This window comes from Pan troglodytes, chromosome 13 (assembly GCF_028858775.2).
Source record: "Pan troglodytes isolate AG18354 chromosome 13, NHGRI_mPanTro3-v2.0_pri, whole genome shotgun sequence".
In the NCBI taxonomy this organism is placed as follows: Eukaryota; Metazoa; Chordata; class Mammalia; order Primates; family Hominidae; genus Pan; species Pan troglodytes.
The window spans coordinates 32,508,852-32,536,407 of NC_072411.2; the positions used below are offsets into that span (position 1 = coordinate 32,508,852).

The 27,556-nt window shown below is 41.7% G+C and overlaps 1 pseudogene; it reads left to right on the forward strand.

The window, feature by feature from the left end:
* Nucleotides 1-27,556, forward strand: part of LOC744297 (POTE ankyrin domain family member G-like) — a 91,581-nt pseudogene that overhangs the window by 36,313 nt on the left and 27,712 nt on the right.

The window sequence follows — 27,556 nt, forward strand, 5'->3', positions numbered from 1 at the left end:
ACATCAACATCAGTAGCATATACGAGTTTCCCTTTCTGTAAGTCTACACAGGTTGCTGCCATCCAAAATTTTTATTGCTGTTTTGGTAATACTCATTCTCAGTGTAGTTTGATGGCATCTGATATCGGAGTGTGATTCTGACTTACATGTTTGGAGTGATTAGAGATGTGGAGAATCTTTAGTTTCACCTGTGAATCAGTTTCATGTCCTTTGCAGAAGTGGTTGCGCAGGTCCGTTGCGTAGTTTTAGCTTGTGTATTTTTTAAAAATCTTTTCCCCACTTAGTAGCTTTAGTGTTTGAGTATGTTAGACAGCAACCCCTTCCAAATTACGATTTTCCACAGTTTTCCCCCAATCATCTTTTCCGCCAAGGTAGAATACTTTCTCTTTGGGATCATGTTTTCTCCCCCATGTAGAAGCTCTAAAGCTTTGGTCTCACAGGTTTATATTTGATTTTGTCAGCATGGATTTCTGTGTCTCATGAGAGAGACAGAGAGAGAGAAAAAAAGAGATGGCAAAGTCATTGTATTTTCTATGGGTATTTTCACCCTAAGCGAGAACATGTGGTATTTGGCTTTCTATTCTTTCCTTAGTTTGCTTAGCATAGTGGCCTGCAGGTTCATCCTTCTTGCTGCTGAGAGCATGAATTTTTTTAAGCTGTGTAGGATTTTGTGGTATCTATGTACAACACTTTAAAACATGTAATCAACTGTTAAGGGGGGACATAGGTCGATGTTATTTTATATTTCCATGTGAATAGCACTTCCAAGAACATATCCATGCCTGTGTCATTTTGAAAGGAGGATTTATGATTTATTTTCCTTTGTGTAGATACCCAGTTATGTGATTGCTCATTTGGATGGTATTTCTAAGTTCTTTGAGGAACCTCCAAGCTACTTCTTATAGTGGGAGAACTGGTTTTTATTCCTACCAAGAGTGTAGCAGTGTTTGCTTTCCTCTGCTGCCTTGCCACCATGTAAATGCTTGGACTTAGGACAAATGGCCATTCTGACTGACTTGAGATGGTATCTCAGTGTGCGTGTGAGTTTCATTTCTCTGATGATGAGTGATGTTGATGTTTTTTTCTTGTCTATTGGTCACTTGTACGTCTTTTTTTTACAAGTATGTCTCCATGTCTTTTTGCCCATTGTTTGATTATTTGTTTTTCTGCCTCTTGATTTTTTTAAGGTCATGTTAGAATCTGGCTATTAGACCTTCTTCAGAAGCATAGCTTGGGAACATTTTCTCCCATCCTGTAGGCTATGTTTTTACTGTGCTGGTGATTTATTTTGCTATCTGGCAGTGTTTTAGTTTCTTAGGCCCAAGTTGTCCATTTTGGTTTTTCTTGCTGTTGTTTTTAGGGACCAAGTCATCTAAATTCTTTACCAAAGCCTGTGTTGAGAAAGGTATTTCCTAGTTTTTCTTGTAGGACTTGTATAGTTTGCGGTCTTCTGCTGAAATCTTTCATTCACCTTGAGTTAGTTTTTGCATCTTGTGAGAGGTGAGGCTCCAGTGTTGTTCATCTGCAAGTGGCTAGACACTATCCCAGTGCCTTTCATCGCACAGTGAGCCCTTTCCACTTCTGAATTTTGGTGTTTCAAAGGTCAGATGGTTGCAGGTATGTGGGTTGCTTCTGGGTTTCCTATTCTGTCTAGGTGGAGGTGGGTCTGTAGCATTTCTGTGAAATTTGAAATTGGAGAGAGTGGTCCATCTGACATCGTCTGGATCTCCCAGCATGGCTTTGGAGTTTCAGAGCATTTTGTGGTTCCATGGGAATTTTAGTATTCATTGTTTCTTCCCATTGCTTTCAAAAAACAAAATCGACCCATCCTGAAGGTGTACAAGTAGAGGGTAGAGTGGAATATTTGGATCCATGCATGCATCAGATAGTGATGAAATCAGGGTATATAGTGTCATTTTTTGCCTTGTAGAGTGTTCCTGTCTTTGAGTTGAGGAGAGCCAGAACTCTTCTTTCTGGCTGCCTTGAAAACTATCCTCTGGTAAAGTTTTCTCTACTCACCCTGCTGAGGAATAGAACAGCAGGTTTCATTCCTCTTATGCAGCATGTCACTTTGTACCTGTTTCCTATCCCCACCCATGCCCAGCCTTCTGTTCCAACCCTGGTAAGCACTGTGGTGCTTTGTAGGTCTATGTGAGATTAAAGGGTCTTAGATTCCCCATGAGTGAGGTAATGTGAGGTTTGTCTTTCTCTGCTTAGTATTTCATTTACCATAATGTGTGTTTCATTACCTAGTGTGTTTCATTTACCAGGTTCCACTATGTTGCCGCAGATGACGTGATTTCAGTACCTGTGTCTGGCTGAAAAGTGTTTGTTTGTGAATGGATATTGTGGCTTCTGGATCTCATCCTCTGTGGGTGGACAGGTAGGTTGATTCCTTATCCTGGCTATTGCGACTGGTTCCACAGGCAGCATGGGAAGGCAGATGTGTCTTCTGTGTACTGATGACATATGCTGCCAGTGCACACCCAGTGGTAGCGCGGCTCAATGAAATGGTTGTTGTATTTTTAGTTTTCAGAGGAACCTCCAGGTGGCCTCTGCAGTGTGCGCACTAATTTACCTTGTCAACAGTTGTGGATAAGAGAGCTCTTCTCTCTGGAAATTCACAGCAACATTTGTGGTTTCCCTTCTTTTAAGATACATGAAGTTCTTTGTAATACTCTTTCCTTTGAGAGGGACACGATATCTGAGTCTTGTTCTGATTTTCATTATTCTTATGATTAGTGATATTAACTACTAGGTGTTAAGTACATTTGTTTTCAGTTTTATGTGTTCTTTGCAGAAAAGACTCTTTGGTTTCTTTGCCCAATTTTGGTTTGCTAATTACCTTCTCTTTTCTGCTGTTTTCTGCTAGTTAGTAGTGTTAGTTAGTTACACCTTTTCTAAAAAAAGTCTCCTTAGCTGTGTTTTCCCCTATACCTTTCTTATCATCCGTTGGATGTTTGTTTCTTTTCATTCATTGTTTTCATTCTTTCTTTCCCCCAAGCCATATAGTCTGATGAGTCTGATGCAGATTCAGGGGTGTGTAGTGTTGTGGTTTTCCACTACGTTGGTTACTGATGAAATAAAGGAAATTCACCAGCATACCAATCTATTGTGAATTTTGCTTGTTTGTTGTTTGTATTCTTTTCTTTCCCCCATATTGTTTTCATTTTCCTTTTTGCAAACTGTAAGCATAGATCCAGGTTGACCCAGGTATCCACACACCATATACTTTCTTCTCAGAGAGTGATAGTTTCAAGTTTTGGGTATAGGTCTTTCATTCATGTTGAATAGATGATTGTGAATTTCACACAATAAGAACCCTATGTTGTTATTTTGCCTGGGGATATCCAGTTCTCAGAACGCTGTATTGGACAGACTCTCCCTTCTTGTGGTGACGTTTGTGGTTCTTTCTAAACATGTGCTTAGGCTATACCAATTTGAATTTACTCCTGGGCACCCTCATTGTGTCCCCTGGTCTGTGTTTCTCTGCTAAGGCCTATCACAAATGATCTGGGTAACTAAAGCTTTGGGAAGTAGTTTAAAGTGGAAGCATGTGATGGCTCCACTGACTTTTTGTGTGTAAGAATCTGGGTAACTAAAGCTTTGGGAAGTAGGTTAAAGTGGAAGAGTGTGATGGCTCCACCGACTTTGTGTGTGTAGGAACTGCTTTGGGAGTGCGCAGCACTTCATTGTCCCACAGGACTTTCAGAAATGTGTTGTGATCCTATTTGAAAACAAAAATTTCACATGGTCTATGCTTTTACTTTAAGGGCGCAAGGGACCATTTGACATATCCATCAGTGCTGTTGTGATCAAATTACAGGACCTCGTGTCTCTGTTTCAGGCTATAGTGAGGATTTCTTGGTGGAGAGAGTATCCCGATCACCCCTTCCCGCTATATTGAATATCATGCTAGGAGACTGTGAAGCCTAGTCACCCTGCTAAGCTGTAGAACACCAGAATTCTTGCCATTCATCTGAGCGTCACTTTGTAGCTATTTCCAAGCCTCCCCTCAGCCTCTGGTACCCACTATTGACGTTGCTCCTTTGTGAGATGCATTTCATTAGATTCCATGCGCGTGAGATCGTGCTGTGTTTGTGTTTGTCTTCCTCTGCCTGGCTCATTTCCTTTAACTTAATGTCCTTCAGCTTTCTCCACCTTGCTGGAAGTGACCTGCTGTCCAGAAGTTTGATGCCTGAGGAGTATACCATCATGCATGCATCTTTCATTTCCTGCATTTCTTCCTCCCTGGATGGACAGGTAGGTTACCTCCATACCCTGGTTATTGTCCGGAGTACTTCATCAAACATGGGAAGGCAAATATCTCCTTAAGTTACAAGGTTCCTTGGCTTTGCTGGTATACCCAATGTTGGGATGGCTACGGGAACTGGTAGTTGTATTGTTGTTTCAGAAACCTCCTGCTGTCTCTCCCAGTGGGTATACAAATTTGCATTCCTACCAATAGTGTGTGAGAGTTTCTCTGTCTGCAAATCTACACTGCCCTTAACTTCAAAAGGTTTTATTGCTGTTCCTGGTCATACTCGTTCTCTGGGGAGTTTGGCAGTATCTGAGTGTGGTTGGGATTTGCATTTAGGGGATGATTACTGATGTGGAGAAACTTCTATTACCCGCGAGTCTGTTGCAGGTTTTTTCAGAAATGCCTATGCCAGTCTTTTGGGCATTTTTAGCATGCGTATTGGTTTTTGTGTTTTTGTCCACTTGGGACCATTAGTTTCTTGAATATATTAGATAAGAAGCCCTTCCAGATCCACAGTTTTCCATAATTTTCTCCCAGTCTGTGGGATGTCTTCTGTTGGGTTCACTGTTTTCTGTCCTGTGTTGAAGCTGTGTGAAGCTCTGAAGTTGTCCTTAGTCTCACATGGTCACATTAGCTTTTCTTAGCGGTGATTTATGTGTCCCTTTGAGAAGAAAAGCGAGATGGCGAAGCCATTGTATGGTCTATGGGTATTTGATTCCTATGTGTTTTCTGTTTGTGGCTTAGATGCACAGGTTCAAGTTTTCCCACACTAGACATGCACCCTATGTGTTTTCCTTGGAGGTTTTGGTTTCACAATTGCCCTTTAGTGTTCAGTGGATTTTGTGTCGCTTTTTGTGTCTTGTGTAAGGGAAGGGTTTATTTCAGTCCTTGGCATGTGACCCCCCAGTTTCTTCAACCATTGTGCCTTTGCTGTGCTTTTGGGGGAAAAGCAAGAATCCTATGGATTCAGTGTTTATAATTGTGGGCTGATTATTTGGCTCCTTCGTTGTGTCCATTTGGTTATCTTTCTGTGTTCATGCCACTAATGGATGGATTGGGCCACTGTAGGCTTTTTCTTTCATTTTGTGTGTTTTTTTTGGATTTTCTTCCTTTTTTTCTATTTCTATTTCCAAAACTGGGTTTTCTAAAATGATAGCTACTTTTATTGTGATCGAGGGGTGTACGCCTGCAGGTTCATTTCACTACATGGCTATACAGCAGACTTTGTATGCTTGAGGTCCTAGCGTACCCATCACCCAGGCGGTGAACACAGCACCAGTTGGATCATTCTTCCTCCAAGGCTTCCTGTCTCCCTCCTTTTTCTGTCTGGTAGTACCCAGCATCTGTTGATTTCATTTTTACGTTCGTGTGTATTCAGTGTTGAGTTTCTGCCTGTAAGTGAAAACCTGAGGTTTTTGGTCTTCTGTTCTTGCCTGAGTTCGCTTAGCAGAGTGGCCTGCAGTTCTATCTGTGTTGATGCTGTGGGCATGATTTTGTTTCTGTGTTTGATTTTCCTTGGTGGCTTCTTAGTATTCTGTGGTGTATAGGTATCACATTTAAAAACATCTCATTTTCTGTTGTTGGGCATCTAGGTCAGGTCCACATCTTTATTCCTGTGAGTAGCACTCCCGTGAACATGCAAATGTCTGTGTCTTTTTGATAGACACATGTATTTTTCCCTTAGGTGGATACACAGGGTTGGATTGCTGGGTCGAAGGGTATCTCTGCTTCCTTTCCCTCTTTGTTGTTGTTGTTGAGAAATCTTGAAACTGCTCTCCACAGTTTGAGACCTAGTTTGCATTACCCCAAGAGTGTAGCTGTGTTTGCTTTTATCTACTGCTACACAAATATGTTTTGTGTTTGGACAAATGGCCATTCTGACTGGTGTGTGATGGCACTGGTACCTCATCTCTGATGATTAGGGATGTTGAGCATTTTCTCCTGTCTGTTGGTCTTTTTGAAGTCTTGTTTTGACTAGTGTGTTTGTGTCATTTGCCCATTTTTTACTTGTGTTATTTTTCTGCTTCTTGATTTAGGTAAGGTCCTCTAGATTCTGTCTTTAGAACTTGGTCAGATGCTTGGTTTGGGAACATTTTCTCCCATCATGTAGGCTTTGTGTTTACTGTGTTGGCAATTGCTTTGCTGTCCAGCAGGTCTGTAGTTTCTTCGGCCAGACTTGTACTTTTTGTTTTTTCTTGCATTTCTTTTGGGTACTAAATTGCCTAAGTGGTTTGCAAAAGCCTATGTTGAGAAAGGTGTTTGATAGGTTGTCTGTTAGGACTTTTGTATTTGAAGTCTTCTGTTTCAATCTTTGGTTGATCTTGAGTTAATTTTCCATATGATGAGAAGCAGGGCTGCGGTGTTAATTCTCCTGCACATGGCTAGTCATTTATCTGAGCGCCATTCGTTGCATAGTGAGCCTTTTCTTTATTTCTTATTTCTATGGTTTTGTCAAAGGTCAGATGGTTGTAGTTCTGCCAGGCTACTTCTGCATTTTCTAACTTGTCTAGGTGAAAGTTAGATCATTTTTTTCTGTTATGATCTATTTTGATTTCTTGGGTTCAAGAACTGATAAATAAATTTTAGAAACTGAAGAACCCACTTACTTTCTCAAGGTTAGAAACCATCACCATCACCGTATTCTGTGATGTTATGGGCTTTATTGAGTTACATCTTTGCCCTTTTCCTTCAAGTCTCTCCTCTGGATTTATTTTGTGAAATTAGATTCTGAATCACATTTTGTTGCATAAACTGTGCTTGAGCAAAAAAAAGTTTTTCTTTTTTTTCTAAAAACATCCTTAGTATACATGGGGTGAAGAACAACAAACATGTCTCCTCTTTCCACTAGTCACACCATTACACTCCTTTCCAGCCTCTTTGCTGCTACATGTGGTCATTCAAATGAGCCCTGGCTAAGTACATGTGGATAGAAGTTAATGTTTGCTTCTTGCAAGCCTGGCCCGTGATTCTATGTTCTGATTTAGAACATAAAAAAGAAGTGAGACTTGCTGAATGAGACAGAAAGCACTCTTGAACGCTTCCTCTGACAAGCTCTGAGGCACACTGGTTGTCTTGCAGTGCTTTGGATAGCTACTTGTTTGTTGGACAATAATTTCCCAACATGGGGACAACCCAGAGCATTTTCCACTTCCATATTCTGCTTCAGTTGCTCATGGTTTTGATCCAAGCTAGACAGTGACTGAACCAGGAGGCTCAGACCCCAGGTCAGCGTGGAGTCCTGTGGTTGAAGACAGGCTGGACCATCAGAGGAAAAAAACAAGTAGCCCTTTTTTCTGGATTTTCACCTTCTCTGTTTTCAGGAAACCTGAAGCCAATTATGTTATTCAGGCATGACTGAAAAGGATTATTTTGAGTTGTTTTGGTGGCACCAAGAAATGTGCCAATGTGACAGCCAAAAAAGCAGAAAGATCAAGGCATTGAGAGTGGGAGAGCCACTGATGATGCTGGGTCTGGTAGGATTTTCGAGATCTCCCAGCCCCAAAACAGCCAAGCAACTCTGTCCTGGGTTGTGAGTGGGCTCAGCCCCTGTGCACACCCATGCTTGGATTCTGGCACACATGGCACCCACAGGAGGCAGTGCCCCCTCCAGGAGACTGGTTGGCAGGACCCTGTCTCCACACGCAAAGACAGCAGGCAGAACCCACACGTCCTCTACTTTTCCCAGTGTCACTCGCCCATGGGGGTTCACGATGAGACCCACGGGTCCAACCTGCAGGCAGAGTTGCCACCCCAGCCTGAGGCAAAGTGGACCTTTTTCTGCCAGAGGGGTCTCCTTTCCCATTGGCCAAAATGGCCTCAAATGACAGGGACAGAACAAGGCACAAGTGTACCCATTAGAGTGTCTGAGCCCGCCTGGTGTCTGCTTCCACACAACTCCTGGGAGGTCCCAGCAGGCATCCAGGCCTGGGCCACAGCTCACCCCACATTCAGAGGTGGGTAGCACAGCTGCCCTATGCAGGCCTCAGGGAGGAAAGAGAGAAAGAGATGACAAAAGCAAGACACAAGAAATGCAGCAAAAGCACACTAACACACACACTGACACTCATCTGGGGCAGGCCATCCTCTCACCCATGACCAGCAGTGCAGGCAGCTGAGAGTTGGGCAGGAGGTGGTGCCACCATCCCCTGAGTTAGGGCTTGGATCCAAGGAAGAACATAGGGTCCCTAGAGTCAAGCGCCACTGACCTCAAGACCTGCAGTTTGCAGGGAGGAGATGCTGTGAGAAGAACTGTTCCAGGTCACAGCTAAGTATGTCTGACTTTAAGAAAATACTTCAAACCAAAGTACATTTATGGAAGACTCTCAATGATATAAAAAAGCACAGTTTAGAAAATGTGAAAGCAATCACCAAACATATTCATATATTTTCATCTAAATTTAGTTACAGAGTTTTTCTAAAACTGGGATCAGGCCAGGTATGGTGGCTCAGGCCTGTAATCCTAGCACTTTTGGGAGCCTGAGTCAGGAGGATCGCTTGAGGCCAAGAGTGGAGACCAGCCTGGGCAACATGGTGAGACCCCTCATCTCTACGAAAAATACAGAACTTGGCCAGTCATGGCAGCACACTCCTGTAGTCCCAGCTACTCAGAAGGCTGAGGTGGGAGAATTGCTTGAGCCTGGGAGGTTGAGGCTGCAGTTAGACAAGACTGCACCACTGCATTCCAGCCTGGGTGACAGCCTGTCTCAAAAAATAATAACAGTAATTCCTGATTTTAATAATTATTCTAGAGTTGTGTAAAAGAATACCCTTAGGAAATGCACACTTTGGGGTAATTATGTCTATGGTTTACACTGAAATCATTTAAAAAGGTATGTAAACAGGCAAAGTAAGTGGGACAAAATGGAGCAAATTTCTACAAATTTTAGAAATTGGTGAGTCTTGGTTAAGAGAAGGAGGAGGATTCTTGGTACTATTCTTGTGACTTTTGAAATTATATAAAAATTTCAAGTTCCTAAAAACTGGCTGTAGAACTATATGCTCAGAGTGAGCATTTATTTTGTAAAATAGTGATTAAGATGAAATCTTTAATCAGTTAAAAATCTGATCAAGTAAAAGTAGTAATATATTACGGTATTTTTGACATCAAATCATTGTAAAGGCGCGATAACTTACAAGTTTGTCTCCAAGCACAGTACATTTTTGTGGATTTTTAAAGAATTCAACTTCCCGTAATTCTTACCTTCCTCCACCTAAAGTGACACAGTTTACCAAATAATTTGGAGTAATGGTTAGATTGGGTTAGATTCCCAAGGCTTCCTCTTTAAAAATCATACATTTAATTCGGGTAGGGAATGACTTGGCTTCTTTGTTCCTGTGAAAGAAGTATATAAAAATGTCCCCTTAGTAACTATGCAGTCAGCTTACTATCTCAGCAAAGTCATTGTGAACTTCTTCCCTGTCTCAGGTTGGAAATAGGAGCCAATTCAAGGTAGATTAAAGACTTAGGGCTGGGTGCGGTGGCTCATACCTGTAATCCCAACACTTTGGGAGGCCAAGGTGGGTGGATCACGAGGTCAAGAGATCAAGACCATCCTGGCCAACATGGCCCGTCTCTACTAAAAATACAAAAATTAGCTATGCACGGTGGTGGGCGCCTGTAGTCCCAGCTACTTGGGAGGCAGGAGAACCACTTGAACCCAGAAGGCGGAGGTTGCAGTGAGCTGAGATCGCGCCACTGCACTCCAGTCTGGCGACAGAGCCAGACTCCGTCTCAAAAAAAAGAAAAAAAGACTTAAATGTCAGACCTGAAACTATAAAACTACTAGAAAAACATAGAGAAAACTCTTCAGAACATCAGCTTAGGCAGATAATTTATGGATGAAATCTCAAAAGCACAGGCACCAAAAGCAAAAATAGATGAGTGGGCTATAACTTCTGCACAGCGAAAGAATCAACACAGTGAAGAGACAGCCCCTGGAGTGGGAGAAAATATTTGCAAATTACTCACCTGACAGGGAACTAATGTGCAGAGTATAGAAGGAACTCAGACTCCTCAAAAGTTAAAAAATCAATGCCATTAAAAATGGGCAAAGGACAGGAATAGAGACATACAAATGGCTAAGATGTATATGAGAAACTGCTCAACATCATTGATCAGGGAAATGCAAATCAAAACCACAGTGGGATATTATCTCACCTCAGTATGGGTATTATTAAAAAGACAAAAAATAACAGATGCTGGGGAGAATGAAGAGAAATGGAAACTCTGCTACACTGTCAGTAGGAATGCAATTCAGTACAAGCATGATGGAAACCAGTACAGAGAATTCTAAAAACAGAAAAAATAGAACTAGTCTATGGTCCAGCAATCTCACTGGGGGGGTATTTATCCAAAGGAAAGAGTTCAGTGTAACAAAGGGGAACTTGCATGCTCGTGTTTATCACAGCATTATTCAGAATAGCAAAGACACAGAATCAATCCAAGTATTCATCAACAGATGAGTGGATAAGATGTGCTAAATAGACACAGTAAAATACTATTTGGAATAACAAATAAGGAAATCGTGTCATTTTCAGAAACATTTTCAGAGACAGAAGGACAAATACTGCGGGTTCTCACTCACGTAAGAGCTAAAAAAAACTTGATCCCATGGATACAGAGAATACAATGGCAGTACCAGAGGCCAGGAAGACTGGGTATGTGGAATGGAGAATGAAGAGAAGTTGGCTATTGGGTACAAACCTACAGTTAGAAGAAATAGGCTGTAATGTTTGACAGCAGGCTGTGGTGGCTAAGTAATATTATTATGTGTAAATATTCAAAGTAACCAGAATATACATTTTATGCATGTAACAAGTATTTGTATGTACCTTACAAAGAGGTAAAATATTATGTGTCAATAAGATGGAGAGGTTATGCCCAAGCCTCCAGAGAGGGGCTCCTTGGATCCGCACAGCACATCCTGCATACCTGCATCCACTGCTGCACTATGCTCCTCGTATCTGAGCCTTCATGCTCTGGTCCCCGAGGCAGGTGGTGCTGACTCAGGTGGCCCCACTGTGGACCTGGGTGTTGGTGGCCCAGAGGGTGGGTGCTAGAGGCTTCCTGCCCTTCTTGTTCCACTGGGACCAGATGGAGCCAGGCAGTGACAGGGTACCACCTTCTTGACCGGATTCTGGAACACAGGAGTGTCACCTGGCCCCTCGTCATCCCAACTTAGCACCCAAAGTACCCCCAGGCTGGGGCCATGGCTGGGCTGGAACTCAGGATGGTTAGGATGCAGCTCAAGCCTTGTGGCATCTCTGGGTTCTCTGTCCACTGAGGGTGCCCTGGGATGCAAAGCTGGTGGAAGAGGTTGGCATTTCCCCAGCCTATCCTTACTCATGCCAAGCACCCCAGACTGTCCTTCCTGGTCCATCACCCTGGTCACATTCCCCAGGGCAGCTCAGGGTTTTGTTCAGGGATTTCCTGTAGTCAGGTGCCTGATAAGTGTTGAGACATGCAAGGCCACGTGGGCAGATGGGTAGGTGCTCTTTGGTGAGCACCCCCAGCAGGGCAGTCCCCCACCCAGGTGTCTGCCTGCTCCTGCTTGTGTTTGACTGTTAACAGTGCTTCATGCCAGGGCCACCAGCTCCCATCCCTCCTGTCAGGAAGGACACAGACAGCAAGTGCCTGGGGGGTAAAGCATTTGCCAGGTAACACAGGTGGCGAGTGCCGGAGCTGGGATTTGAACCCGGATCATGGCACTCTGTGTGGGGCAATGGAAGGTTTGAGGACACCCATGTAGGAGAAGGGCAGCCTGGCCCCACTGAGCCCAGCTGCTCCCTGTGACCCTGGAGGAAACTACTCAGCCCCCAGCTGGGGAGAGAGTCCAGGAGGCCAGGCTTCCCCTTGCTTCCTGGCTCAGGGGATCACAGAGGGACAAGGACATTTAGTGTGTGTGTCTTCTTTTTGTTTCATTCAAAATTTAATTTAGTATCAAGCAAGAGGAGCTTTAGTATCAAGCTCCTCTTTTTAGTATCAAGCAAGGTAGCTTAACCCTGCATAAGACTTCAGTTACAAAATAGTACTTTTTTTTTTTTTTTTTTTTTTTGCACTTGTGATTGGCTTCCCCTCTACTTCTTTTGGTAAGAGTAGGTTGGTGTCCAGGCTCAGAATCCATTTTTCCTCCCACACCAAAGCATCTGTGGTTTGGGTGGAGCAGCCTGGAGCCTGGCTGCGTAAAGCTTTGAAGCAGGAGGGTCCCGGTAGGAGGGTCGAGGTGCTACTTGCCCTGGTCCAGCTCAGAGGCCAGCACCAGGGAGGCTCAGTGTCCTGTTCCCAGGATCTGAACATGGGGTTGCCTTTCTGCATCTTCCCATCAGAGTGGTAGGTGCTCCTCCAAGCCCCCTCATGCCAGCCTGGACACAGCGGTCTGCACCTTGACCCTATTGCATGCCAGTGGAGCAGAGCCCCCTAGGCCAGAAGCCCCACAGCTGTTGGCCCTGGCTTGGACACTGGGCAGGGGGCACCAGGGCAGGAGCTGGCTGCAATCCTGTGGCCCCAAATGCCCCCTCGCTGATGGCCTCGTGTTCTGTTGTGGGTGCGGAGCAAAGAGGAGCAGGTGTCGAAGGCACCTCAGGCAGGCGCTGGGCTTAGTGGGCGTCTTGTGCTCCGTGATTTTGAGGCCATTTGCAGCCAGCTCCGCCAGCCCGAGCTCCGAGCTGCAGCTGCAGCTGCTGCCATGCACAACAGCACTGCCAGGAGTGTCCTGGGGGCTTTCTTCAGGGGAGGCTGTCAGCATCCTCAAGTTCCAGCTGCTTAGCTCCAGTCCTCCTTCAAGAGGCTTTTTTTTTTTTCACCAGCGGCTTCTCAATGGTCTGAAAGCTCAGCTGACTCTCACAAAGTTTGCCGGGAACACAGGGCTGTCAGTGACATTCCTGGCGCCAAGACTTAAGCACGCGGGTTGCACGCATCGGCCAGTGTCTGTGCCACGTGCACTGACGCCCCCTGAGATGTGCACGCTGCACGCGCAAGCCGCACGCGCACGCCTCACGCGCACGCCGCACGCGCGGCAGCGGCTTGGCTGGCTTGTAACGGCTTGCACGCGCACGCCGCCCCCGCATAACCGTTAGACTGGCCTGTAACGGCTTGCACGCGCACGCCGCACGCGCCTAATGGCTTGGCTGCCCTGTAACGGCTTGCACGTGCATGCTGCACGCGCGTTAACGGCTTGGCTGGCCTGTAGCGGCTTGGCTTGGCTTTGCATTCTTTGCTTGGCTTGGCGTTGGTCGCTTGGATTGACGTTTCCTCTTTCGCGTTCCTTTGCTGGACTTGACCTTTTCTCTGCTGGGTTTGGCATTCCTTTGGGTGGGCTGGGTGTTTTCTTGAGGGGAGGGTTGGCCCTTCCTGGGGTGGGCGTGGGGTCGCCCCCAGGGGGCGTGGGCTTTCCCCGGGTGGGTGTGGGTTTTCCTGGGGTGGGATGGGCTGTGCTGGGATCCCCTGCTGGGGTTGGCAGGTTTTGGCTGGGATTGACTTTTCAAACAGATTGGAAACCCGGAGTTACCTGCTAGTTGGTGAAACTGGTTGGTAGACACGATCTGCTGGCTACTACTGGTTTCTCCTGGCTGTTAAAAGCAGATGGTGGCTGAGGTTGATTCAATGCCGGCTGCCTCTTCTGTGAAGAAGCCATTTGGTCTCAGGAGCAAGATGGGCAAGTGGTGCTGCCACTGCTTCCCCTGCTGCAGGGGGAGCGGCAAGAGCAACGTGGGCACTTCTGGAGACCACAACGACTCCGCTATGAAGACACTCAGGAGCAAGATGGGCAAGTGGTGCCGCCACTGCTTCCCCAGCTGCAGGGGGAGTGGGAAGAGCAACGTGGGCACTTCTGGAGACCACAATGACTCCTCTGTGAAGACGCTTGGGAGCAAGATGTGCAAGTGGTGCCGCCACTGCTTCCCCTGCTGCAGGAGGAGTGGCAAGAGCAAAGTGGGCGCTTGGGGAGACTACGATGACAGTGCCTTCATGGATCCCAGGTACCACGTCCATGGAGAAGATCTGGACAAGCTCCACAGAGCTGCCTGGTGGGGTAAAGTCCCCAGAAAGGATCTGATCGTCATGCTCAGGGACACTGACGTGAACAAGAGGGACAAGCAAAAGAGGTAACCAGGCCTGGGCTGGGAGGAGGTGGGACTTGGGGGGATGATGGGGACATACCGTCCTGATGGGGGAGGAGGGGGACCTGGCTTTTTCGCCTCCGCAGGCCTCACACCACCCTGGATGTGGAAACCTCAGAGAGGTCAGGGCACAGGCCCCTTTATGAGCAGCAACACAAAAACAAAACTTTAGCTGATTGCCGATCAAGTTATAATTTGCCTCGTAGAACACTAATAGACTGTTTTAAAGTGATTTAACTCGCAAAATTATCGATGCAGCAGATTTTTTTAATCTACAGATTGTAAAACAATGTTCTATACATTATAGAAAAGTGTATATTGAGAACTAAGAATGAAGCCCCATAACACATCAACTTCAGGGCTAAATATTCTTCAAATAAAATCCAGTATGGATTTTATATCAATGTACACTATGTAAATACGTTCTTTACTGAGGAACCTTAGAAGGAAACTGAAATGGGAAGATGGTTCCTGTGCTTGAATAGGAAGATTGAATTTTCTTAAGATGTGAGCTTTTTGGCTGGGCGCGGTGGCTCACGCCTGTAATGCCAGCACTTTGGGAGTCCTAGGCGGGCAGATCATGAGGACAGGATATCAAGGCCATCCTGGCTAACACGGTGAAACCCCATCTCTACTAAAAAATATAAAAACAATTAGCCGGGCGCGGTGGCAGGTGCCTGTAGTCCCAGCTACTCAGGAGGCTGAGGCAGGAGAATGGCATGAACCCGGGAGATGGAGCTTGCAGTGAGCTGAGATAGTGCCACTGCACTCCAGCCTGGGAGACAGAGCGAGACTCCGTCTCAAAAAAAAAAAAAAAAAAAAAACCAAAAAGATGTGAGCATTTTTTATTTAGCACTTTTACCTAAGCCAAATAAAAATAGCAAAGTTTTAGCGTTTTTAAATTACACATGCTTTTATTATTGTGATAAACTAATTTTTTGTAACAGAATGGAAAAAGGCTTGCTTTTCCAGATATCAAAATGTGCATGTTATTTATTTCCACAAATTGTTTACTAACAGCTGAAAAGACATCAATGAATAGAACAGAATAGGAAATTTAGAAATACCCAAATATATGTAAGAATTTAGCACTTGATAATGGTGATGTTTTGTATTATTTAAAAAAGATGGATTGTTCATAATTCATTTTTGGAGAAAACTAGCTAGATTTTTATGTCACAGAAATAAGAGTATAGATTAAAAATTTTAAATATACAGAAAGAGAAACATACCAGAAGAAAACACAAATGCCTATTTATATATGCAGATATGTATATATATCTACTTTTTTTTTTGATGGAGTCTCATTGTGTTGCCCAGGCTGGAGTGCAGTGGTGCGATCTTGGCTCACTGCAGCCTCTGCCTCCTAGGTTCAAGCAATTCTCTGCTTCAGCCTACTGAATAGCTGGGATTACAGGTGTCTGCCACCATGCCTGGCTAATTGTTTTGTATTTTTAGTAGAGATGGGGTTTCACCATCTTGGCCAGGCTGGTCTTGAACTCCTGTCCTCGTGATCCACCCACCTTGGTCTCCCAAAGTGCTGGGGTTACAGGCGTGAGCCACTGTGCCTGGCCTATATATGCAGTTATAATAAAATAAGCTCATTTTAAAATTGGGCAAAGTACTTTTTTGCATATCTACCAGTGACCTATGCACATAGGAAAAGATAGCGTTCCTGGTAGAAGAAGGAATATAAGTTAGAAGAGGAATGAAATACTGTTTTCTATCTAAGTTAGAAGAGGAATGAAAGGCTGGGTGCAGTGGCTTACGCCTGTTATCCCAGCACTTTAGGAGGCTGAGGCAAGTGGATCATGAAGTCAGGAGTTTGAGACCAGCCTGGCCAGTGTGGTGAAATCCCATCTCTACTAAAAATACAAAAAATTAGCTGGGCATGGTGGCACGCACCTGTAATCCCAGCTACTCAGGAGGCTGAAGCAAGAGAATTGCTTGAACCAGGGAGGTGGAGGTTGCAGCGAGCCGAGATCGTGCCACTACATTCCAGCCTGGGTGATAGAGTGAGACTCCATCTCAAAACAAAACAAAACAAAAAGGAATGAAATACTGTTTTCTATCCACAAAGTTTGTGAGGATGAAGAACAGTGGTACTTATGTAGTTGTTTAAAGTTTAAATTGCTACAGTTTTTCAAACAGACACTTTAGTGGTAAGAACCACATTTTTAAAATGTTACGCTTTTTACTCATCAATTCCATTATACTGAAATATCTTTACCAAATAGATGTCTGTTTTTCTTAGTATTGATTAAAATAGTGTATTTAGAAGAACCCATATAAAGATTTCTTGAACAAATTTCAGTGCATCCATAGGATGGAATAATATGTAACTATTGAGGGTGTCAGTAGATACAGAGATATGTCGACGTGCAAAGATGTACTTTGCTATAACAAGTGAGAAAAAAGTCAGTTTGTTACACATATACACGAACAGAATCTGCTCGTGTTAGCTGAAAATCTGTAGAAAATACAATCAAACTTGTTTCTGGGAATTTGTAAGTGAAGTTTTTCCCTTTCTCTTATCTGTGATTTTTGCAATGAACATCTGAGGTTTTAGTTAAGGTTCATTAGTAATGCAATAATCCTTGGGAAGAGAAGGAATATGCTTCTTGCATAGATGCGAATAATTTCTCACATTCTATTATTTATTTTTCTTTCTGTGGTTGGCTATCTTCCGTGAACTTTTACCCTCTTCAGAAGTAGAGAGGTCGTGTTTACCTGTTCCTGTAGATTTTATTATATATACATTTTATTACATAATTATCTTTTCATTATATATAGATTAACGTAAAAAGTATGAATTATTTCAGTTGAGTTATATATTTATGAAAATTAAAATAGCAAATATAAATGACTATTACTATTGGAAATGTATTGCCCTACTCTACAGGAGTTTTCTTTAAAAATACTGAACTCCCAAGCTGTGTTCATCCATTCTTTCAATCCATTTAGTCATCAAACATAAGCCAGACACCTGTTATGTGGCAGGCATATTCTACTATCTCTCAGGATCCTTCCATCTTTGAAAACTTCATGTTTACCTGCTGGGCTTGAGCAAGCTGAGAGATTTAAAATTGGGGCATTAGGACTTAATCTCAATTGAAGCTTTTCCTCCCTCCTTTCAAACAGAAGCATTTCTGAAGGTAGAAAATAGTAAAAGACACCCCTTAACTGCCCTTTTGAAAATTTACAAGTCTTGGATAAAGACTGTTTTAGTTGTTTTAAGAACTAAAATGTGGTACATAAACAGCATGGAATACTATGCAGCCATAAAAGAAGGAACGAGAGCATGTGCTTTGCAGGGACATGGATGGTGTTGAAAGCCATTATCCTTAGCAAACTAACATAGGAAGAGAAAACCAAATACTGCATGTTCTCACTTACAGGTGGGAGCTAAATGATGAGAACACACAGTTACCTAGAGGGAAGCAACACACACTGGGGCCTATCAGAGGGTGGAGGGTGGGAAGAGGGAAGGAAGCAGGAAATAGAACGAACGGGTACTGGGCTTAACACCTGGGTAATGAAATAATCTGTACAACCACCCCCCTTGGTGCACGTTTACCTATGTAACAAACCTGCACATCCGGCACATGTACCCCTGAATGTAAAAGTTGAAAAAAGCTCCACAAATAGTTTCATAAATCCATTTTAAAAAGAGAACATTTATAACAGTCTTAAATCCTAATATGAATGATTGGAAATATCTGATGTAGATATATTGTATAAATCTAAGTATTGAAAAAAATGAGCCCATGCTATTCATTTGAATTCCAAGTTTTCTTTGGCTTAAAGTTTATTGAAAACCAAAGTAAGAATTGGTTTATTTTAGAAATTTATTTTTGTTTTCACCTCAGCTTTCTTATTCCATGGTTCTTTTAAGAACTAAAATTTATCTAAATGCTGGTCATCTGACTGGAACCGCCCCAGACCTGTTATAACATATTCTACTTAATGTAAGGCACCAGGGATTGTATGATGCCCCATTATTTTATGCCTCAATAAGAGAATTATTTAAATGCCGCCAATTATAGTAAATCATGAATTGTAAGTGGTATTTCAGTGGAGACAACATGGAGACAATGATCATCTTAGAATCACTAAAATACAATGTTAGCTGTAATATTTAAAACGCACCTCAAAGTGTAGGTATAATTGTATCATCTCAATTCAAATGTTGTCTTTAGTGGTATCAGTAAAAATTATAATATCTAACAATTATTCAGCTTTTATTTGTGTTAGGAACTATTCTATATCTTTTGTGCAGAGTCTCATTTAAGCATTACGGTGGTTTGCTGTGAGAAAGCTACTATTCTCATTCCTATTTTGTTGATGAGGAAACTGAGACCCCAAAAGGCTAAGCAACAGTTAGGAAGTGACAGAGCTTCAAGTAGGATTCCAGCCCAAGTTGAATGTCATCCAAGGGCTATGCTCTTTGTATTCATATAGGCTGCTCTTTCATTAATACAGCGAGCAATGAGAGATAATAAATAGTGTGCTTTTTTCATGGGAAAGTTAAATGTTTGTTTTGAAGGCAGAGTAATAGCAGGCTATTCAGTGTTTGCAACTACATGAATCATTAATGTGGCTGTAGCTAGTGCACTACAATTTCCTAAAAAGTCTTGTCACTCTCACAGGACTGCCCTACATCTGGCCTCTGCCAATGGGAATTCAGAAGTAGTAAAACTCCTGCTGGACAGACGATGTCAACTTAATGTCCTTGACAACAAAAAGAGGACAGCTCTGATAAAGGTATGCAGTAGCCAACTATATCAGTGTGAGGTGGGTTTGATTTCAATACATAGCATAAAAATGAGTTTTCTCCTTTAAATATAACTAGTTGGTGAAAGCTGTGGAATGTTATTTTGAATTCCTAGGATTTGTAATTTGTTTTTGGTCTAATACTGACAGGCCGTACAATGCCAGGAAGATGAATGTGCGTTAATGTTGCTGGAACGTGGCACTGATCCAAATATTCCAGATGAGTATGGAAATACCACTCTACACTACGCTATCTACAATGAAGATAAATTAATGGCCAAAGCACTGCTCTTATACGGTGCTGATATCGAATCAAAAAACAAGGTATAGATCTACTAATTTTATCTTCAAAATACTGAAATGCATTCATTTTAACGTTGACGTGTGTAAGGGCCAGTCTTCCGTATTTGGAAGCTCAAGCATAACCTGAATGAAAATATTTTGAAATGACCTAATTATCTAAGACTTTATTTTAAATATTGTTATTTTCAAAGAAGCATTAGAGGGTACAGTTTTTTTTTTTAAATGCACTTCTGGTAAATACTTTTGTTGAAAACCCTGAATTTGTAAAAGATAATACTTACTATTTTTCAATTTTTCCCTCCTAGGATTTTTTCCCCCTAATGAATGTAAAATGGCAAAATTTGCCCTGAAATAGGTTTTACATGAAAACTCCAAGAAAAGTTAAACATGTTTCAGTGAATAGAGATCCTGCTCCTTTGGCAAGTTCCTAAAAAGCAGTAATAGATACGAGGTGATGCGCCTGTCAGTGGCAAGGCTTAAGATATTTCTGATTGCTCATGAGGCAGAAGTGGAAAGGGAAAAAGAGAGCAATCAGAAATATCAAGGCCAATTTGGAAATTAGGTAATAAAGGGAAAAGACCATGAAGAAGTTGTGTGTGTGTGTGTGTTGTTGTTGTTGTTGATTGATTTGTTTCCTTTGTATGGTGAGACAAGGTTCTCTTCAATTTTAGAGAATGACACTTTTCAGTTTGGGAGAGGAGTTAGTGGGTTGTAAACTGAATAGAGATCAATTTTAGGAGGCCTCTGAGGAACCAGATAGACAGTGAATAGGTGGTAATGTAAGGGGAAACCCTTGAGCAGAGGGAATATCAAGTAATTAACTGACTTAGTATCCTATTCTGGTAGAAATGATCAATTAGAGTCTCAGCTCTGCTTTCAAATCTAGAGTGTCTGGAAGGGAAGGTAGAAGATAAATAAGTAACAAGATCAAGTTGGATTTTGAGTTGACTAGACCCTGTTCTTCTCTTACTGGGGAAAATCATGTGGTGTTTTCAGCAAATGGGTCTCTCTCCTACTCTTTACTCTTTTTGGCCAAATCTTCAAATGAGAAAGGGAATTGGTCATGTGGGTGAGAAATGAGACTGAAATAATTGTCTGTTGCACTAGCTTTCAGCTAGAATTGTGCATCCCAGTAACCTGAGGAAAATGTTTAAATAATCAACAAGTCTAGGCTTTTTCTGAATATTTTGATACAGTAAGTCAAATAAAGCCTGGATATGTATATTTGAAAATGTTTCCTTGAAGCCAGGCATGGTGACGCATGGCTGTAGTCCCAGCTGCTAGGGAGGCTGAGTTGGGAGGATTGCTTGAGCTCAGGAATTCGAGTCTAGCCTGGTCAACATAATGAGACCCTGTCTCTAACAACAACAGCAACAACAATTTTCTCAAAATCTGGAAACACTCCTGCTTAAGAGCCACTGAATACATAAATGTAATATGTAAATTCTTATGTCTCAGAAACTTAAGGTATCTCTACAAGAGTTGGAGTTGGATATGTGCTTATTTCTTTAAATCTTTCCTTTCCAATAACATTAATCTGACTTTTTTTTTTTTTTTTTTTTTTTTTTGAGATGGGGTCTCACTCTGTTTCCCAGGCTGGAGTGCAGTGGTGTGATCACAGCTCACTGCAGCCTCGACCTCCCCAAGCTCAGATGGTCCTCCAATCTCAGTTGTTTTTTTTTTAGTGGAGATGAGGTTTTGCCATGTTTCTCAGGCTGGTCTTGAACTCCTGGGCTCAAGCGATTCACCCACCTCAGCCTCCCCAAATGCTAGGATTACAGGTGTGAGCCACCATTCCTGGCCTAGTCTGACTTTTATCTCTGTGGTTGAGACATTAAAATGAATATTATTGGTAGTATGCATCAGCTTACAGAATAATATCTTTTCCTTCCTACCATCAGTTATTCACTGCCATTCAGAAGGTCTTTAGAAATTTGCTGTGAGTAGTCTTACAATAAGTAGAGGATGGTCCTCTCAGGATTTTGTGTCTCTTTGTTCAGTCATTCAAGTGCTTAGGTCAGTAAGTCGTTAAGAGCAGAGTTTTCTCAATTAGAATTGTATCAAATTCTAAACCGTTTTTTGTCAATTGACGCTGTATTATGGACTATCCAGTGTGTCTCTTAAGTATGTAGAGCTTTGGCATAATCAGAATGGCAGTTTTAAACACTAAAAACCATGGAGTTATTAAGAATACAGATAGGAATTCTGTTAATTTAGTTTCAGTAGTCCTATGAACTGATGATTTAGTTAACAATCTGCGAAAATTAAATACAAATAGATTTTAAATAAGTAAATGTTGGAAAATTTTTTCAAAAGGGCAGTATGAGTTTTAATAGCAATTTTTGTTGCATGTTGGAGGTTGAACTTTTGGTAAAACAGGAAACTAAAGAAATACTTTACATGCAGATTCTTGCTTTATACACAATTTGTCTTCGGGTTGAGGATATAGAGACAAAAGATACAGCCCCTGCCCTCAAGGAGCTCTTTGTTTAGATGGGAAAAATATTATCATCCAATAACACCATGCCAAATGCTGAGTTAGAAGCAAAGAGCCTTGGAAGCAGTAAATGTTTAAAGTGAGTTTTTGAGATGATTAGAGGTACTGTGGTGAGGCAGAGAAGGGGTGATTCCAAGGGAAGGAGCAGCGTGTGGGAAAGCACAGAAGAGTGAGAAGGAAGCGACTACATTTTATTTACTTTCTATGCATGTAAGTCCATAAGATCTTATATAAAGTTTCCACTTCAGTTGAGGAATATGTACTTTTTTGAATTACATAGGTTTTTGCTTTATATTGTTTTACAGCATGGCCTCACACCACTGCTACTTGGTGTACATGAGCAAAAACAGCAAGTGGTGAAATTTTTAATCAAGAAAAAAGCAAATTTAAATGCACTGGATAGATATGGAAGGTATAGTTCTTTCTTTTAATCTGTGTGTTCTAGATGGATAGCAGTCACTCAAGTCATAAATTAATAAGATTAATGTATACTTACTGGGATATAGTGATCAGTATCAACACAAATCAGTTAGGTAGAAAAACAATTACTTGGACTGGGCAACATAAAGAACAGTTTTAATAGGATTTGTCTTCTTATTATATTGACTGATGTTATTTGTTATATGACATTTTTGGTTACATGATCTTACGTTAGCTAAAGGGATTTCATATTAATTTAATGAAGTTTGAACTTTAACTTTTAGTTTACTTTATGACTCAGTATTGAACTTCTTAACCCTTTTTTTTTTCTTTTTTTTTATTATACTTTTAAGTTTTAGGGTACATGTGCACATTGTGCAGGTTAGTTACATATGTATACATGTGCCATGCTGGTGCGCTGCACCCACTAACTCATCATCTAGCATTAGGTATATCTCCCAATGCTATCCCTCCCCCCTCCCCCCACCCCACCACAGTCCCCAGAGTGTGATATTCCCCTTCCTGTGTCCATGTGATCTCATTGTTCAATTCCCACCTATGAGTGAGAATATGCGGTGTTTGGTTTTTTGTTCTTGAGATAGTTTACTGAGAATGATGGTTTCCAATTTCATCCATGTCCCTACAAAGGACATGAACTCATCATTTTTTATGGCTGCAAAGTATTCCATGGTGTATATGTGCCACATTCTCTTAATCCAGTCTATCATTGTTGGACATTTGGGTTGGTTCCAAGTCTTTGCTATTGTGAATAATGCCGCAATAAACATACGTGTGCATGTGTCTTTATAGCAGCATGATTTATAGTCATTTGGGTATATACCCAGTAATGGGATGGCTGGGTCAAATGGTATTTCTAGTTCTAGATCCCTGAGGAATCGCCACACTGACTTCCACAATGGTTGAACTAGTTTACGGTCCCACCAACAGTGTAAAAGTGTTCCTATTTCTCCACATCCTCTCCAGTACCTGTTGTTTCCTGACTTTCTAATGATTGCCATTCTAACTGGTGTGAGATGCTATCTCATAGTGGTTTTGATTTGCATTTCTCTGATGGCCAGTGATGATGAGCATTTTTTCATGTGTTTTTTGGCTGCATAAATGTCTTCTTTTGAGAAGTGTCTGTTCATGTCCTTCGCCCACTTTTTGATGGGGTTGTTTGTTTTTTTCTTGTAAATTTGTTTGAGTTCATTGTAGATTCTGGATATTAGCCCTTTGTCAGATGAGTAGGTTGTGAAAATTTTCTCCCATGTTGTAGGTTGCCTGTTCACTCTGATGGTAGTTTCTTTTGCTGTGCAGAAGCTCTTTAGTTTAATTAGATCCCATTTGTCAATTTTGTCTTTTGTTGCCATTGCTTTTGGTGTTTTGGACATGAAGTCCTTACCCACGCCTATGTCCTGAATGGTAATGCCTAGGTTTTCTTCTAGGGTTTTTATGGTTTTAGGTCTAACGTTTAAATCTTTAATCCATCTTGAATTGATTTTTGTATAAGGTGTAAGGAAGGGATCCAGTTTCAGCTTTCTACATATGGCTAGCCAGTTTTCCCAGCACCATTTATTAAATAGGGAATCCTTTCCCCATTGCTTGTTTTTCTCAGGTTTGTCAAAGATCAGATAGTTGTAGGTATGCGGCGTTATTTCTGAGGGCTCTGTTCTGTTCCATTGATCTATATCTCTGTTTTGGTACCAGTACCAAGCTGTTTTGGTTACTGTAGCCTTGTAGTATAGTTTGAAGTCAGGTAGTGTGATGCCTCCAGCTTTGTTCTTTTGGCTTAGGATTGACTTGGCGATGTGGGCTCTTTTTTGGTTACATATGAACTTTAAAGTAGTTTTTTCCAATTCTGTGAAGATAGTCATTGGTAGCTTGATGGGGATGGCATTGAATCTGTAAATTACCTTGGGCAGTATGGCCATTTTCACGATATTGATTCTTCCTACCCATGAGCATGGAATGTTCTTCCATTTGTTTGTATCCTCTTTTATTTCCTTGAGCAGTGGTTTGTAGTTCTCCTTGAAGAGGTCCTTCACATCCCTTGTAAGTTGGATTCCTAGGTATTTTATTCTCTTTGAAGCAATTGTCAATGGGAATTCACTCATGATTTGGCTCTCTGTTTGTCTGTTGTTGGTGTATAAGAATGCTTGTGATTTTTGTACATTGATTTTGTATCCTGAGATTTTGCTGAAGTTGCTTATCAGCTTAAGGAGATTTTGGGCTGAGACGTTGGGGTTTTCTAGATAAACAATCATGTCGTCTGCAAACAGGGACAATTTGACTTCCTCTTTTCCTAATTGAATACCCTTTATTTCCTTCTCCTGCCTGATTGCCCTGGCGAGAACTTCCAACACTATGTTGAATAGGAGCGGTGAGAGAGGGCATCCCTGTCTTGTGCCAGTTTTCAAAGGGAATGCTTCCAGTTTTTGCCCATTCAGTATGATATTGGCTGTGGGTTTGTCATAGATAGCTCTTATTATTTTGAAATACGTCCCATCAATACCTAATTTATTGAGAGTTTTTAGCATAAAGTGTTGTTGAATTTTGTCAAAGGCTTTTTCTGCATCTATTGAGACAATCATGTGGTTTTTGTCTTTGGTTCTGTTTATATGCTGGATTACATTTATTGATTTGCATATATTGAACCAGCCTTGCATCCCAGGGATGAAGCCCACTTGATCATGGTGGATAAGCTTTTTGATGTGCTGCTGGATTCGGTTTGCCAGTATTTTATTGAGGATTTTTTCATCAATGTTCATCAAGGATATTGGTCTAAAATTCTCTTTTTTGGTTGTTTCTCTGCCCAGCTTTGGTATCAGAATGATGTTGGCCTCATAAAATGAGTTAGGGAGGATTCCCTCTTTTTCTATTGATTGGAATAGTTTCAGAAGGAATGGTACCAGTTCCTCCTTGTACCTCTGGTAGAATTTGGCTGTGAATCCATCTGGTCCTGGACTCTTTTTGGTTGGTAAACTATTGATTATTACCACAATTTCAGAGCCTGTTATTGGTCTATTCAGAGATTCAACTTCTTCCTGGTTTAGTCTTGGGAGAGTGTATATGTCGAGGAATGTATCCATTTCTTCTAGATTTTCTAGTTTGTTTGCATAGAGGTGTTTGTAGTATTCTCTGATGGTAGTTTGTATTTCTGTGGGATCGGTGGTGATATCCCCTTTATCATTTTTTATTGTGTCTATTTGATTCTTCTCTGTTTTTTTCTTTATTAGTCTTGCTAGTGGTCTATCAATTTTGTTGATCCTTTCAAAAAACCAGCTCCTGGATTCATTGATTTTTTGAAGGGTTTTTTGTGTCTCTATTTCCTTCAGTTGTGCTCTGATTTTAGTTATTTCTTGCCTTCTGCTAGCTTTTGAATGTGTTTGCTCTTGCTTTTCTAGTTCATTTAATTGTGATGTTAGGGTGTCAATTTTGGATCTTTCCTGCTTTCTCTTGTGGGCATTTAGTGCTATAAATTTCCCTCTACACACTGCTTTGAATGCGTCCCAGAGATTCTGGTATGTTGTGTCTTTGTTCTCGTTGGTTTCAAAGAACATCTTTATTTCTGCCTTCATTTCGTTATGTACCCAGTAGTCATTCAGGAGCAGGTTGTTCAGTTTCCATGTAGTTGAGCGGCTTTGAGTGAGATTCTTAATCCTGAGTTCTAGTTTGATTGCACTGTGGTCTGAGAGATAGTTTGTTATAATTTCTGTTCTTTTACATTTGCTGAGGAGAGCTTTACTTCCAACTATGTGGTCAATTTTGGAATAGGTGTGGTGTGGTGCTGAAAAAAATGTATATTCTGTTGATTTGGGATGGAGAGTTCTGTAGATGTCTATTAGGTCTGCTTGGTGCAGAGCTGAGTTCAATTCCTAGGTATCCTTGTTGACTTTCTGTCTTGTTGATCTGTCTAATGTTGACAGTGGGGTGTTAAAGTCTCCCATTATTAATGTGTGGGAGTCTAAGTCTCTTTGTAGGTCACTCAGGACTTGCTTTATGAATCTGGGTGCTCCTGTATTGGGTGCATATATATTTAGGATAGTTAGCTCCTCTTGTTGAATTGATCCCTTTACCATTATGTAATGGCCTTCTTTGTCTCTTTTGATCTTTGTTGGTTTAAAGTCTGTTTTATCAGAGACTAGGATTGCAACCCCTGCCTTTTTTTGTTTTCCATTTGCTTGGTAGATCTTCCTCCATCCTTTTATTTTGAGCCTATGTGTGTCTCTACACGTGAGATGGGTTTCCTGAATACAGCACACTGATGGGTCTTGACTCTTTATCCAACTTGCCAGCCTGTGTCTTTTAATTGGAGCATTTATTCCATTTACATTTAAAGTTAATATTGTTATATGTGAATTTGATCCTGTCTTTATGATGTTAGCTGGTGATTTTGCTCGTTAGTTGATGCAGTTTCTTCCTAGTCTCGATGGTCTTTACATTTTGGCATGATTTTGCAGCAGCTGGTACCGGTTGTTCCTTTCCATGTTTAGCACTTCCTTCAGGAGCTCTTTTAGGGCAGGCCTGGTGGTGACAAAATCTCTCAGCATTTGCTTGTCTGTAAAGTATTTTATTTCTCCTTCACTTATGAAGATTAGTTTGGCTGGATATGAAATTCTGGGTTGAAAATTCTTTTCTTTAAGAATGTTGAATGTTGGCCCCCACTCTCTTCTGGCTTGTAGGGTTTCTGCCAAGAGATCCGCTGTTAGTCTGATGGGCTTCCCTTTGAGGGTAACCCGACCTTTCTCTCTGGCTGCCCTTAACATTTTTTCCTTCATTTCAACTTTGGTGAATCTGACAATTATGTGTCTTGGAGTTGCTCTTCTCGAGGAGTATCTTTGTGGCGTTCTCTGTATTTCCTGAATCTGAACGTTGGCCTGCCTTGCTAGATTGGGGAAGTTCTCCTGGATAATATCCTGCAGAGTGTTTTCCAACTTGGTTCCATTCTCCGCATCACTTTCAGGTACACCAATCAGACGTAGATTTGGTCTTTTCACATAGTCCCATATTTCTTGGAGGCTTTGCTCATTTCTTTTTATTCTTTTTTCTCTAAACTTCCCTTCTCACTTCATTTCATTCATTTCATCTTCCATCGCTGATACTCTTTCTTCCAGTTGATCACATCGGCTCCTGAGGCTTCTGCATTCTTCACGTAGTTCTCGAGCCTTGGTTTTCAGCTCCATCAG